The sequence below is a fragment of the Jaculus jaculus genome, chromosome 1 (assembly GCF_020740685.1).
Source record: "Jaculus jaculus isolate mJacJac1 chromosome 1, mJacJac1.mat.Y.cur, whole genome shotgun sequence".
Classification (NCBI taxonomy): Eukaryota; Metazoa; Chordata; class Mammalia; order Rodentia; family Dipodidae; genus Jaculus; species Jaculus jaculus.
The window spans coordinates 61,889,602-61,904,412 of record NC_059102.1 but is presented as its reverse complement, the minus strand read 5'-3'; positions in this window follow the sequence as shown (position 1 = coordinate 61,904,412).

Genomic DNA, 14,811 nt, shown 5'->3' with positions numbered 1-14,811 from the left:
CATTCCAGGTCATCAGTAATGTCTGAGGACAAGCCTCATGGGAGCTTGTCAGGGATGACCCTTGCAGGATGTCTTTTGTTTTAGAGGGAGAAGTATGAGGGGATGGTCCCCTGAGGTACTCTGGACCGCAATCCCATGATTTCACTATGCCCCTTCCAGAGTCAGTGAGGCCTCCTAGAAGGTAATAGCATAAGGTAGTTTAAAGGGACAGGAACGAGGCTCAGGAGATGGATCAGGGGGCAAAAGTTCTTGATGTGAAAGCATGAAGATGTGAGTTTGATCCCCAGTACCCACATATGAAGCCTGTTCCTCATCTCAAGACAGGCTAAGGAGATGGGAGGGGTAATCATCCCCTTGACAAGCTAGGGCTGTGTGGGTCTAATCCTTCATGGTCTCCAGACAGGACTGCTATGGGAGTTGGGGCCCAAAGCTGATTATTAGGGAGGGGCCTATCTTCAATGGCCACCAAGCCTCCAAATGCCTATCTAGCTATCTGATACCATGGTTTGAATGTGTCCCTCCATAACTATGTTCAAGCTTCAACTCTGTGATTGTATGAAGAGGGAGACCTTTAGTGATTGAATCATGAGAACAGAAACTCCATGAGAATGGGCAATCTCACAAAAGCTTTGGAGGAAAGAGCTCAGTATTTTCTTGTCTTTCTAGCTCTCCTGCCCTAGGACACAGCATTCCTCTCTATCCTTGATGGTCCTTCTACCACGAGCAATTGCAAAAATCACATATGTTGGCACCTGGCAACACTATGATCTTGGATTTCCCAGCTTCTAAATTACTTGGCCTCAGGAATGATGTTAGAACAATGCTACCAGACTAAGTTGCTTTAAAATATCAAGAGAAAAATAAAACAAGGGCTGGACAGATGGCTTAGCAGTTACAGCATTTGCCTGTGACTCCTAAGGACTCAGATTCGACTTCCCAGAACCCACGTAAGCCAGATGCATGTGGTTGCACATGCATCTGGAGTTTGCACGCAGTTACTAGAGGCCCCAAAATGCTCATTCTCTCTCTCTCTCTCTCTCTCTCTCTCTCTCTCTCTGTCTCTCTGTCTCTCTGTCTCTTCTTATTTGAAGGTGATTCTATACATTAAAGACTCTACCAGAAAACTCTCTTGTGTGTGTGTGTGTGTGTGCATGTGTAATAAATAAGTTAACTAAAATAAAATATCAAGGTAAGAGGAAATCATGCCTAATAGAATCTTTTTGAGCTAGTTATTGGTATGTAGACACACACTTGACTCACCTCTCTACACCCTACATTCACCCGATATTTATTATTTCACCCCACTGAGAAATATAGAGCATGTTCTTCTCTTGCTTTTCCTGTCCCAATCCTCCTGGCTTTGAGCGGCTCACTTCCGACATCTTCAGCTCACAGCCCTCGCCTGACCTTCTCCAGCATGTCAGCTCAATTATGCTCCCCACCACTGTGCTGTGTAGATTTGTTCAATGGTGTTTCGGTCTGAGCTCCTCAGGGAAAGGACCTTGTCATCTCTGCTTCCACTTTGCAAGGTGCCATGCATACTCCCTTAGCTGCGTAAACAACAGGATAAGGTGAAAGGTGGACTCTCTCTGTGTTCCAGGTGCTAAATTGAAAATAGTGCGCTTTCTGTTTCTGACTTTAATGCCCTCATTTTATTTTCTTTTTTGGTAGAGAAGGAAAATGTCTCATTTTAATTTAAATCTACTCTAGTGATCTTTAAAAATGAATGTCATTACTGGGGAGTTTAAATTGAAATACCAGGTCATTGTGGGGGAAAAAAATGGCAAAAGCTGATTTCTCCCCTCCAGTAATAATTCACTTTAACTCTACAGAACATTTTTTTTACTAACATTTAGGTCAAATTCAATTAATATTTGTTGAGTGAAACAAAAAGAGACCCAGTGTACTTCATGGAAAGTCAGAGATAGACAGAGTTGGTTAGGATTTTCCGATTTTACTATCAAAAGAAGTCTTAAAATTTAGAAGTGCCATGGCTGTGATTTGAATCCAAGTATCTTGACTCTGAATTCCAGTCTGATTTATTTTATTTCTTTTTTATCATATTGTATTAGCCAGGTCTGGAGGACTCTTGGAGAGTTGCTGGTCATCTCAACCCATGCTGGGAGAGCAAATAATCTGGGTTCTGATGTCAGCAAAGGATGGCAGAAGTAGAGTGGATGTACTCTGGCAAGGAGGAAGGTGGGCAGGTAAAAAGCATTGCATTTGCCCAAGACCTTCTCTCTGAAATTACTTTTGATGAACATTTACATGGGACAAAACTGTCATCTAACCATATACTCTTTCCCCAAATGTCTTTCTCACAAATTTCCCAATTATGCTCCTTCTAACTCCTTAATCATTCATCCAAACCATTTTGTCAACTATAGCTCACAAGTCAGTATATAACCACACATCTGGCCGTGTTTCCTTCTAAGCAAAATGTACAGTGATATGTATGCTATCTGATGGCTCCAAGTAACTGCCTCACTGCCAAAGACAAATGCAACCTTAACATGAAACACCAGAAAAAAAAAAAATGTATTCCAAGCAAGTGAAACTAGGAAACGATCAGGCATCATTCATCTAATATCTGACAAAATAGATTTCAAACCAAAATTCATCAGAAGAAATAAAGAAGGCAACTTCATTCTGATTAAGGAACAATCAATTCCTTAAGAGGGCATTAAAATTCCAAATGCCAATGCACCAAAAATGGTTACATAAAATTTTACAAAACAAACACTTCGGAATATAAAGATAGAGATTACTAAAAACACAATAATAGAACTTCCGGTTAAGATAGCGACGTAGGTACCACGCCAAAGCTGCCTAGGGGGGAAAAAGACCAAAAAAACTCAGCAAAATACACACTTTTACTAAAAAGTGAGGTGTATAGGAAATTGAGGCGGCAGCGGAGAAGTAGAAGAGTTATAGAGCATCCAGAGCCTGCACAGGCGGGAAAAGCGGCTCCGGCAGCTCGGCCAACCGCCGCAGCCACGGCCCAGCAGAAAGCCGCCAGACTCTCGGCTCGAGCCGCAGGAAAAGCCAGGTGCGGGATTTTCCCCTCACACTGCACTCTCCGCAACTCGGGAAACGTGAGGGGAGAGGGGCAGCGAGCAGCGGAGGAGAAGACCGCGAGGTAGAAGAACACGTGGAGCAGCGAGAGATCCAGAGCAGCCACGGCTCCCTCCCCTCCCCCAACGCCTGAACCCAGCTCCAGCGAACACAGCAGCGGCCCGGGACCCGGCCATGCCAACTTGGGCTGACAGCGGGACCCAAGCAGGAGCAGAGTTCGGCAGCAACTTCAGCGGCTCCAGCACCGGTACCAGCGGCCCCAGCAGCAGCAGACCCAGGAGCGGCAGTGGCGGCAGATCCCGCAGCAGCGGCTTCGGGGGGAGCAGCGGCGGTGGACACGGCAGCGGCAGCTTCAGCAGCAGCAGCGGCTCGGGTTGCCCCATAGGAAAAGCAAGTGCCCAGCTCCAGAAATCAGAACAGCAGCCCGACGACCCAGGCAGCAACTTGACTGAGACCAAAATCACCCAAGGTAACTGGGATTGCACCAGGGAAGGGTCTCACTTGGTCACAAGCTGACTTGGATCCCTCAACAGACCAGAAATCTAAACCTCTTTGTTGATAGAGGATCTGGTCATTATAATAACTACTCTTGCATACATACTCAGGGCTGTTTTTGATTGAATGTGTACAGTGTTTAGTTAAATTTTAGAATCTACCTGTATTTTATTCCACTCAGCCTGCTTGAATACTCCTATAGCAGGGAAACTCAACCCCTAAGAACATCTTTGTAGATACTCTGAGAATCTTAAGAGCCACACCTAATACCTTAAGGTCCAACCCTGAAAATATATTACATCAAATCAATTGATACAGCTAAGAATACACAGCTAGCTAGAAAATCCAAGCATTAACTTAATCCAAGATGCAAAAATATATACATTATAACACAAGAAACACTAAAAAGCAAGACGATATAAATCCACCTAAAAGTATTAATGCATCAGAAATGTCCTCCAGTGAGAAAGAGTTAGAGGAAATACCTGAGAAAGAGTTCAAAAGAATAATTATAAATATGTTCAAAGAAGTCAAAGAACACATGAAAACAATCAAAGAAGAAATCAAAGAGGAAATCAAAGAGGAAATCAAAGGAATCAAAGAAGAGGCAGGACACCAATTTAATGAAATAAAGAAGGCAATACAAGACATAAATAGGGAAATAGAAATAATAAAGAAAAACCAGTCAGAATTACTAGCAATGAAGAACACAGTTAATGAAATAAAAAACTCTGTAGAAAATCTCACCAGTAGAATGGATGAGGGAGAGGACAGAATATCTAAGCTAGAAGACCAGGTGGCAGACCTAATGCAGTCCAACAAAGAGAAAGACAAACTTATAGAAAAGTATGAGTGGGAATTTCAAGATATTCGGGACACTATGAAAAGATCCAATATAAGAATTCAGGGCATAGAAGAAGGAGAAGAACTCCACTCCAGAGGCATAGTAGGCATCTTCAACAAAATCATAGAGGAAAATTTCCTCCAAATTGGGAAAGAGGTGCCAATACAGTTACAGGAAGCCTTTAGAACCCCAGCCAGACAAAACCCAGAAAGAACCTCTCCTCGCCATATTATAATCAAACTTCCAAACACACAAACCGAAGAAAAAATATTGAAAGCAGTTAGAGAGAAAAATCAAGTTACCTACAAAAGCAAGCCCATCAGGATTACAGCAGATTATTCAACACAAACTTTTAAAGCCAGAAGGGCTTGGAGTGATATATTCCAAGTTCTGAAAGATAACAACTGTCAACCAAGGTTACTTTATCCCACAAAGTTATCCATTCAAATAGATGGAGAAATAAAGACATTCCATGACAAAAGCAGGTTAAAGGAGTATTTGAAGACAAAACCAGCTCTACAGAAAATACTTGATAGAATCCTCCATGCTGAACAAAAGGAAAAGCACACATATAAGGAACCTAGAAAAAACAAGCTATACTCAAATACCAGTTAACAGAAGAGAGCACAGGTAGAACCAGTAACACACACACACACACACACAAAAATGGCAAACATAAATACACACCTTTCAATAATATCTCTTAATATCAACGGTCTCAATGCCCCAACGAAAAGACATAGATTTGCAGACTGGGTTAAAAAGCAGGATCCTACAATTTGTTGTCTCCAAGAAACTCACCTTTCTACAAAGGATAGACATTATCTTAGGGTGAAAGGTTGGAAGACGGTGTTTCAAGCAAATGGGCCTAGAAAACAAGCAGGGGTTGCTATCCTAATATCAGACAGGGTAGACTTTAGTCTGACGTTAGTCAAGAAAGATAAGGAAGGTCACTTTATATTGATTAAGGGCACACTCCAACAGGAGGACATTACAATCCTAAACATATATGCACCTAACATGGGGGCTCCCAAATTCGTCAAACAAACACTATTAGAACTAAGGTCACAGATAATACCAAACACAGTGGTGGTGGGTGACTTTAACACCCCACTCTCATCAATTGACAGGTCATCCAGGGAAAGAATAAACAGAGAGGCATCTGGACTAAATGAGGTCATAGAAGGAATGGACCTAACAGATATATACAGGACATTTCATCCAAAGGCTGCAGAATATACATTCTTTTCAGCAGCACATGGAACATTCTCTAAGATAGACCATATATTAGGACACAAAGCAAATCTTAACAAATTCAGGAAAATTGAAATAATTCCTTGCATTCTATCTGACCACAATGGAATTAAACTACAAATCAGTAGCAAGAAAGGCTATAGAGCATACACAAAATCATGGAAACTAAACAATACACTACTAAATGATGAGTGGGTCAATGAAGAAATCAAAAAGGAAATCAAAAAATTTATAGAGTCAAATGATAATGAGAACACAACATACCAAAATCTCTGGGACACAATGAAGGCAGTTCTAAGAGGTAAATTTATAGCCTTAAGTGCCTATATTAAGAAATTAGAAAGGTCGCAAGTAAACGACCTAATGCTTCGCCTGAAAGCCTTGGAAAAAGAAGAACAAGGCAAACCAAAAAGTAGTAGACGGGAAGAAATAATAAAGATTAGGGCAGAAATTAATGAAATAGAAACAAAAAGAACAATCCAAAGAATTAATGAAACAAAGAGTTGGTTCTTTGAAAGGATAAACAAGATTGATAAACCCTTAGCAAATCTGACCAAAAGAAAGAGAGAAGGGACACAAATTAATAAAATCAGAGATGAACAAGGTAACATCACAACAGATTCCAGAGAAATTCAAAAAATCATAGGGACATACTATAAAAGCATATACTCCACAAAGTATGAAAATCTGAAAGAAATGGATGATTTCCTTGATCTATATGACCTACCTAAATTAAATCAAAATGAGATTAATCACTTAAATAGACCTATAACAAACATGGAGATCCGAACAGTTATCAATAATCTCCCAACTAAAAAAAGCCCAGGCCCGGATGGATTCACTGCTGAATTTTACCAGACTTTTAAGGAAGAGCTAACACCATTGCTTCTTAAGCTGTTCCAGGAAATAGAAAAAGAAGGAATTCTACCAAACTCCTTCTATGAGGCCAGCATCACCCTGATACCAAAACCAGGCAAAGATAGAACAAAAAAAGAAAATTACAGACCAATCTCCCTCATGAACATAGATGCAAAAATTCTCAACAAAATATTGGCAAACAGAATACAAGAGTATATCAAAAAGATCATTCACCCTGACCAAGTAGGCTTTATCCCAGAGATGCAGGGATGGTTCAACATACGCAAATCTATAAATGTAATACATTACATAAACGGGTTGAAGGACAAAAATCACATGATCATCTCATTAGATGCAGAGAAAGCATTTGACAAAATCCAACATCCCTTCATGATAAAAGTCCTACAGAGACTGGGAATAGAAGGAACATATCTCAATATAATAAAGGCTATTTATGACAAGCCTACAGCCAACATATTACTAAATGGGGAAAAACTGGAAGCTTTTCCACTAAAATCATGAACAAGACAAGGGTGTCCACTGTCCCCACTTTTATTTAATATAGTTTTGGAAGTCTTAGCCATAGCAATAAGGCAAGAGACACACATAAAAGGGATACAAATTGGAAAGGAAGAAATCAAGTTATCATTATTTGCAGATGACATGATTCTATACATAAAGGACCCTAGAGACTCTACTAGCAAGCTGTTAGAGCTGATCAAAACCTACAGCAATGTAGCAGGATACAAAATAAATACACAGAAATCAGTAGCCTTCGTATATGCTAACAACAAACACACAGAGGATGAAATCAGAGAATCATTCCCATTCACAATTGCATCAAAAAAAATAAAATACCTTGGAATAAACCTAACCAAGGAAGTAAAGAATCTATACAATGAGAACTTTAAAACACTCAAGCGAGAAATTGCAGAAGACACTAGAAACTGGAGAAACATCCCTTGTTCCTGGATTGGAAGAATCAATATCGTGAAAATGGCAATCTTACCTAAAGCAATCTACACATTTAATGCAATCCCTATCAAAATTCCAAAGGCTTTCTTCATGGAAATAGAAAAAACAATCCAAAAATTCATTTGGAATCACAAAAAACCTCGAATATCTAAAATAATACTGAGCAACAAAAAAGAGGCTGGTGGTATCACCATACCTGATTTTAACCTATACTACAGAGCCATAGTAACAAAAACAGCATGGTACTGGCACAAAAACAGACATGTAGATCAGTGGAACAGAATAGAGGACCCAGATGTAAGCCCAAGTAGCTATAGCCACCTGATATTCGATAAAAATGCCAAAAATACTCATTGGAGAAGAGACAGCCTCTTCAGCAAATGGTGTTTTGAAAACTGGATAAATATCTGCAGAAGGATGAAAATAGATTCTTCTCTCTCGCCATGCACAAGAATTAAGTCCAAATGGATTAAAGACCTTAACATCAGACCGGAAACTTTGAAACTGCTAGAGGAAAAAGTAGGGGAAACCCTTCAACATATTGGTATTGGCAAAGACTTTCTGAATACAACCCCAATTGCTCAGGCAATAAAACCACAGATTAACCACTGGGACCTAATGAAATTACAAACATTTTGCACCACAAAGGACACAGTGAAAAAAGCAAAGAGGCAACCTACAGAATGGGAAAAAATCTTCGCCAGCTATATATCTGATAGAGGATTAATATCTAGGATATACAAAGAACTCAAAAAGTTAAATAATAAGGAATCAAACAAGCCAATCAAAAAATGGGCTAAGGAGCTAAATAGAGAGTTCTCAAAGGAAGAAATACGAATGGCATATAAGCATCTAAAAAAATGTTCTACGTCACTAGTCATCAGGGAAATGCAGATTAAAACTACATTGAGATTCCATCTCACTCCTGTCAGATTGGCCACCATCATGAAAACAAATGATCATAAATATTGGCGGGGATGTGGAAAAAAAGGAACCCTTCTGCACTGCTGGTGGGAATGCAATCTGGTCCTGCCATTGTGGAAAACAGTGTGGAGGTTCCTAAAGCAGCTAGAGATTGATCTACCATATGACCCAGCTATAGCGCTCCTAGGCATATATCCAAAGGACTCATCTCATTTCCTTAGAAGTACATGCTCAACCATGTTTATTGCTGCTCAATTTATAATAGCTGGGAAATGGAACCAGCCTAGATGTCCCTCAACAGATGAGTGGATAATGAAGATGTGGTACATTTATACAATGGAGTTCTACTCAGCGGTAAAGAAAAATGAAGTTATGAAATTTGCAGAAAAATGGATGGACCTGGAAAGTATTATACTAAGTCAGGTAACCCAGGCCCAGAAAGCCAAGTGCCACATGTTCTCTCTCATATGTGGATCCTAGCTACAGATGACTGGGCTTCTGCATGAGAATGAAAATACTTAGTAGCAGAGGCCAGTAAGTTGAAAAGGAGACATAAAGGGTGGAGAAAGGAAAGGAGGAGGATACTTAATAGGTTGATATTGTATATATGTAATTACAATGATTGTAATGGGGAGGTAATATGATGGAGAATGGAATTTCAAACGGGAAAGTGTGGGGGTGGGGAGGGAGGGAATTACCATGGGATATATTTTATAATCATGGAAAATGTTAATAAAAATTAAAAAAAAAAAACACAATAATAGAAGGCGGGGATCTTGTTGGCTTCAAAGATATAGGGATCATTCAATATATACAAAGCAATAAATGTAATTTATAAGTGGACACAAGCACAATAATCATATGGCTACCTCAATCAATACAGAAAAGGCTTCAGCAAAATCTAACATCCTTTTCACAAAAACCTTGAAGAAACTAAGAATTGAAGGAACATATCTCAACATAATAAAGGCTACAAATGACAAACCTATGCCCAACATTTTACTAAATAGGGAAAATCTCTAAGCATTTTTACTAAAATTGGGAACAAGATAAAGGTGTCCATTTTCTCCACTTAATACGATACTTGAAGTCTTGGCTACAGCAAGAAAACAAAAGTAGAAATAAGGGGGATGTGGGCTACAGAGATAGGTCAGCATAAAGGTGTTTGATTGCAAAGCCTGACACCTGGGTTTGATTCCCGGTACCACATAAAGCCAGGTGCACACAGTAACGCATGCATCCTAAGTTCATTTTCAGTGGTAAGTGGCCCTTGCACACCCATACTCTCCACTCTCTATCTACTTCTTTCTTTCTGTTTCTCTCTGTCTCAAATAAATAAATAAAATTCTTAAAAAAGAAATAAGGAGATAAAAATAGGAGACGAAAATAGCAAAGTATTCTTATTTGAAGGTGATTCTATACATTAAAGACTCTACCAGAAAACTCTTAGACCTGATAAATACTTTGAGCAAAGTGGGAAAACACACAATTAAAATATAATTAAAATCAATGGCCTTCCTATATACCAATAATAAACATGCTGATGATGAAATCAGGAAAGTAATCTGCTTCAGTTACTTTTTGGTTGCTGGGACAAACACCTGGCCAGAAGAATCTTATGGGAGGAAAGGGTTTACTTCAGGCTTACAGAATACAAGGGCAGCATCATCATGGTGAAAGAAGGAGGCTCACTTCCATAGATTCATAGCAGAGAGATCCCACCAATACCAGCAAGTACCAGTCAGAGCTCAGACTGCTCTGAACTCACCGTAGGGCTGGACTAAAAGATCCGCCAACATTGATGTCTCCTCCAGCAAGCTCCTGGAGACTTAAGTTGCAAGCTTAACTAAATATACCTCAGGCTATGGGGGATATACATTCACATTCAAACCACCACACAATCCCATTCACAAGTGTTTTAAAATAAATAAAATACCTTGGGGTGAGCCTAACCAAAATATATTTTTTTAATTTATTTATTTATTTATTTATTTGAGAGCGACAGACACAGAGAGAAAGACAGATAGAGGGAGAGAGAGAGAGAATGGGCGCACCAGGGCTTCCAGCCTCTGCAAACGAACTCCAGATGCATGCGCCCCCTTGTGCATCTGGCTAACTGGGACCTGGGGAACCGAGCCTCGAACCGGGGTCCTTAGGCTTCACAGGCAAGCGGTTAATCATTAAGCCATCTCTCCAGCCCCCAAAATATCATTTCATGTAACTATAGCAACTGGATTTTTGACAAAGATGTCAGAATTTCACATTGAAAGAAAGGAATTCCTCTTCAACAAATAGTGCTGGGAAAACTGAACATCCACATGTAAGAAATGAAATGACATGCTGGTTTCCCACCCTGCACAAAAATCAACTTCAAATGGGTCAAAAACCTTAATGTAAAAGCCTTAATGTAAGAGCCTCCTCCTCCTCCTCCTCCTCCTCCTCCTCTTCCTCCTCCTCCTTTTCCTCCTTCTCCTCAAGATAGAGAATATACGTATAGTCTTCCTAGAGAGGACTCCAACAGCATAGGGAATGATGACAGCCTTTGAAAAATAGGTTTGCATAAAATTAAAAACTTTTGCACAGCAAAGGAAACAGTTAATCAAGTGAAGAGACAGCCTACAGGATCCAAGAAAATCTTTGTTAGTTATACATCTGATAGCAGATTAATGTCTAAAAATCAAAAACCTAAATTACAAGAAAACAAGCAATGCAATCAATAAATGGGCTAATGAAATGACAAGATAGTTCTCCAGAGGTAAACTATAAACAGCCAATAAGCATATGAAAAGGATGGTCAACCTCCATAGCCATCAGAGAAATATAAACTCAATCTACATCAAGACTCCATGTGGCCCCAGACAGAACAGAAGTTACTAAGAAGACAAACAAATGAAAATGGCAGTGAGCTTGCAGTCAGGGAAAGATCTTGTACACTGCTGGTAAGAATCAAAACTATCCAGCCACTGTTCACATCAGTAAGGTTCCTCCAAAACTGAAAATAGATCTATATATGACCCAGTCTTACCATTGCTGGGTATTTACTCAAAGGATTCCAAGTCAACATATCACAGAAATTCTTGCACACCAATGTTTATTGCAGCACTTTACATAATATCCAAATTATAGAATCAGCACATGTGCCCACCCACAAAAGAAATTGAAAAGGAAATAGAAATAGAAAGGCTAGAGAAATTGTTCAGTGGTTAAAGCAGTTTGCTAGCAAAGCCTGGTGGCAGGGGTTCCACACAGATCCAGATCCACAAAGTGGTGCATGCATATGGAATTTGCAGTGACAAAAGGCTGGCACATATATGCCCTCTCTTTCTCTGCCTGCTTCTTTCTCTCTCCCTCTCTAAAATATGAATATATATATATATATATATATATATATATATATATATATATATATTTTTTTTTTTTTTTTAAAGAAATAGGAAAGAAAATGTGGTACATATTGTTGTGGGAAACTATTTTCTGGGGAGATGTGAACACCCGTCTGTTCACCCCAATAGGGCTCAGATGACAGACAAAAGCACAATTGCACCAAAACCAGTTTGGTGAACCAATGGGCTTACTGAGGTTTCCTACAGAGCAGGATGAGGGGTGCTAGCAGGAGCATGCATGTCCCAACAGCAGCCACTGCAGGAAAACTGCCCCGGCACAGGTGAGACTCATAGAAGTTGCAGCTCTGCATAACCTGCAGGCAGCTGTTCAAGTTAGCTGGGAGTCTCCTCACCCCCCCCCCCCCCGCCAGGAGGGAATATTTCCATTCAGAGAAAATTGCTACATAATACTGATCAGTTGTACACTGTCCTTTGACCTTGGGGAGCAGTCCTATGCTTGGAGCTTTTGGCTCTCCCAGACTTGTTGACCTCTTGATTCTCTCCTCCCTTTGGGCAGGGAATGTTTTAATTCACAAGAATTTGTTATCTAACAATATACACAGTGGATTTTTTTTCAGTCATAAGCAAGAATGAATCTTTTGTGGGAAAATGCATACAACTGAGGATAGTCATTCACATTGAGCAAATTAGGTGAGATTCAGAAAGAAAACTATTGCTTGTTTCCTCACATCTGTGGTTCCAATACTCTATATAGATACATAAAGTTATATATGTACAGACAACACAAATAGAGAAGTAAAATTTTCTAGCGGAACAAAGGGGAGTAATGGCAGTGGAGAGAGGTAAAAGGGGAGGATAGAAAGAATGGGGATGTCAGCTGTGAGGAGACTGAGATGTCTCCACAATGCTTCCCTCAACAGCTTGAGGACTGCCCTAACTTAGTGTGGTAGTTTGAATAGATGGCCCCCAATATATTCAGTTTTTTATTGTTTGTAGTTTGCATGTGCAGCCAACGGGCTGGAGGCAGTGTCACTGGCTGGCTCTTAAGGTGTGGTGGTGGTTTCAGATTTCAATCTAAACATATGCAAAGTGTGCCTAGCTGGAGTTCATAAGTGTGCTATGTGGCTTTTGGCTTTTTGGCTTGTGCTTCTCTCTCTCTGTTTGAACCTGTGAAGGCAGGCCAACTTCTTCTGCCATTTATGGAACTTCCCCTGGGTCTGTAAGCTTCAATAAATATCCTGTCTGGTCTGGAAGTTCATCTCAGTGAACCTGAAGCTGTCTGCTACACTTAGGGAACTCAACTCATACTAAAACCAGGATTCATGGCTTCAATACTAGAAGACGTGTCAGCATAAGCCAGTGTAAACCACAGTTGGAGATTTATTAAATACAGGCTTAAGCATACTGGTTAGGAGAAAGAAGGGAAACTCAGAAAGAATGAAAGTACACCTGAGGGTATAGGTGTGGGCTCGCTCTTCTTGGTGTCAGAGGTAAGTGTGCTGGTGGAACTGCAGAGCCATCTTCTCAGCCCCTGAATATAGGTTTTTAAATCTTCTTGGAATTCCATTGTTCACTGGGTTTCTAGGGTACCCTCCCCTCTTCTCTATTTCCACTCTTCAGTAATCAGGTACATTGGGAGGCCCCAGATGGGCCACAATCTGATGAGATAAAACTAGGAGCCACTCAGTTTGCACAAGGGATTTGGGACATGCTTTTACTGTAAGTGGGGTTTCAGGTGTTCCTGGAACATTGTAGATTTACAGCTGGGAAGGGAGAAAGGCCTTCTGTGGTTGTTAATTGTCATGGAATTCTTGTTTCTGTACTGGCAAGAGGCTTCCACCAGACTTGGGGGGGTGCTTCTTGCCCTTCTCATGATCCCAATAATATCCCCACCTTAGTATCTTGCCTCAAGTGGAATATGCTCCGCGTATATTATATGCTTGCATGCAAATGCACTTCTGAGACCCATTACTATGTATAATAAATATACACCGTTGGGAAAAAAATTAATCGAAATAAGAAACATCAACCAAGGACTGGTGTATGCTGTTCAAGCACTCTATCACTGAGCTACGTTCCCAGCCCTTTATCGTTACTCACTAAACAATACTAGGCAACTATTTAAATAGAATTTACATTGTTGTAATCATTATAAGCAATCTATAGGTGGGTTAAAGTATATGAAAGGATGGGTGTACTATGATGCAGTAATGCATATATTAATCAGTTTAAGCCAGCCAATCCCACTTTTTAACCCTAAAATATGCTGCAATTATTTTTGCCTCCAAGTTATAGTCTTTTCATTCAAAGAATTATGGAACCAACAATAAAACTGAGCACCAATTGGGCAGTAAGAAAATCTTTTAGGTTGTTGGCCAACAATAGAAGAGAAAAATATAAGATAAACTCATAAATCAACTTCTCAAGCCTGGAGGGTCAGAAGGTTATGGGGGGAATAGGGATGGGTGGATCGATGGGAGGAAATGGGAGGTTTTCTGGGAATTCAGACACCACTTCTTTCCTCTTCCAGGTTCTTTCCAGTCACTGCCATTGCAACTGTTGGCTGCCCTGGCACTGGATGGTCTCATTAATATGCCCATGGGAAAATAAGAGAGTTAGAGGTTGTCAGGAGGTATTTCCGGGAGTCATTTTATTGCTTATTACAGTGTCATTCTTTATTTGCACATGTGTGTATGTATGTTATGTGTGGGAGTGTGTGTACCAGGTTCTCTTGTCACAGCAACCAAAAGCCATGTCATGCATCATTTTCATCTAGCTTTACATGAGTGCTGTGGTATCAAACCCGGGCCAATAGGCTTTTCAAGCAAGCACCTTTAACCACTGAGCAATCTCCCCTGCCTGTGACATTAGTTTGTTTTGTGTTTTCTGGGGTTTTCTTTTGTTTTTGAGACAGTCGCATCCTAGCCCAGACTGACATGTAACTTACTAGGTAGCCCAGGTTGTCCTCAAGCTCATGGCAATCCTCCTACCTCAGCTTCTCAAGTGATGAGATTAAAGGTGTGAACTACCACTATATCTGGC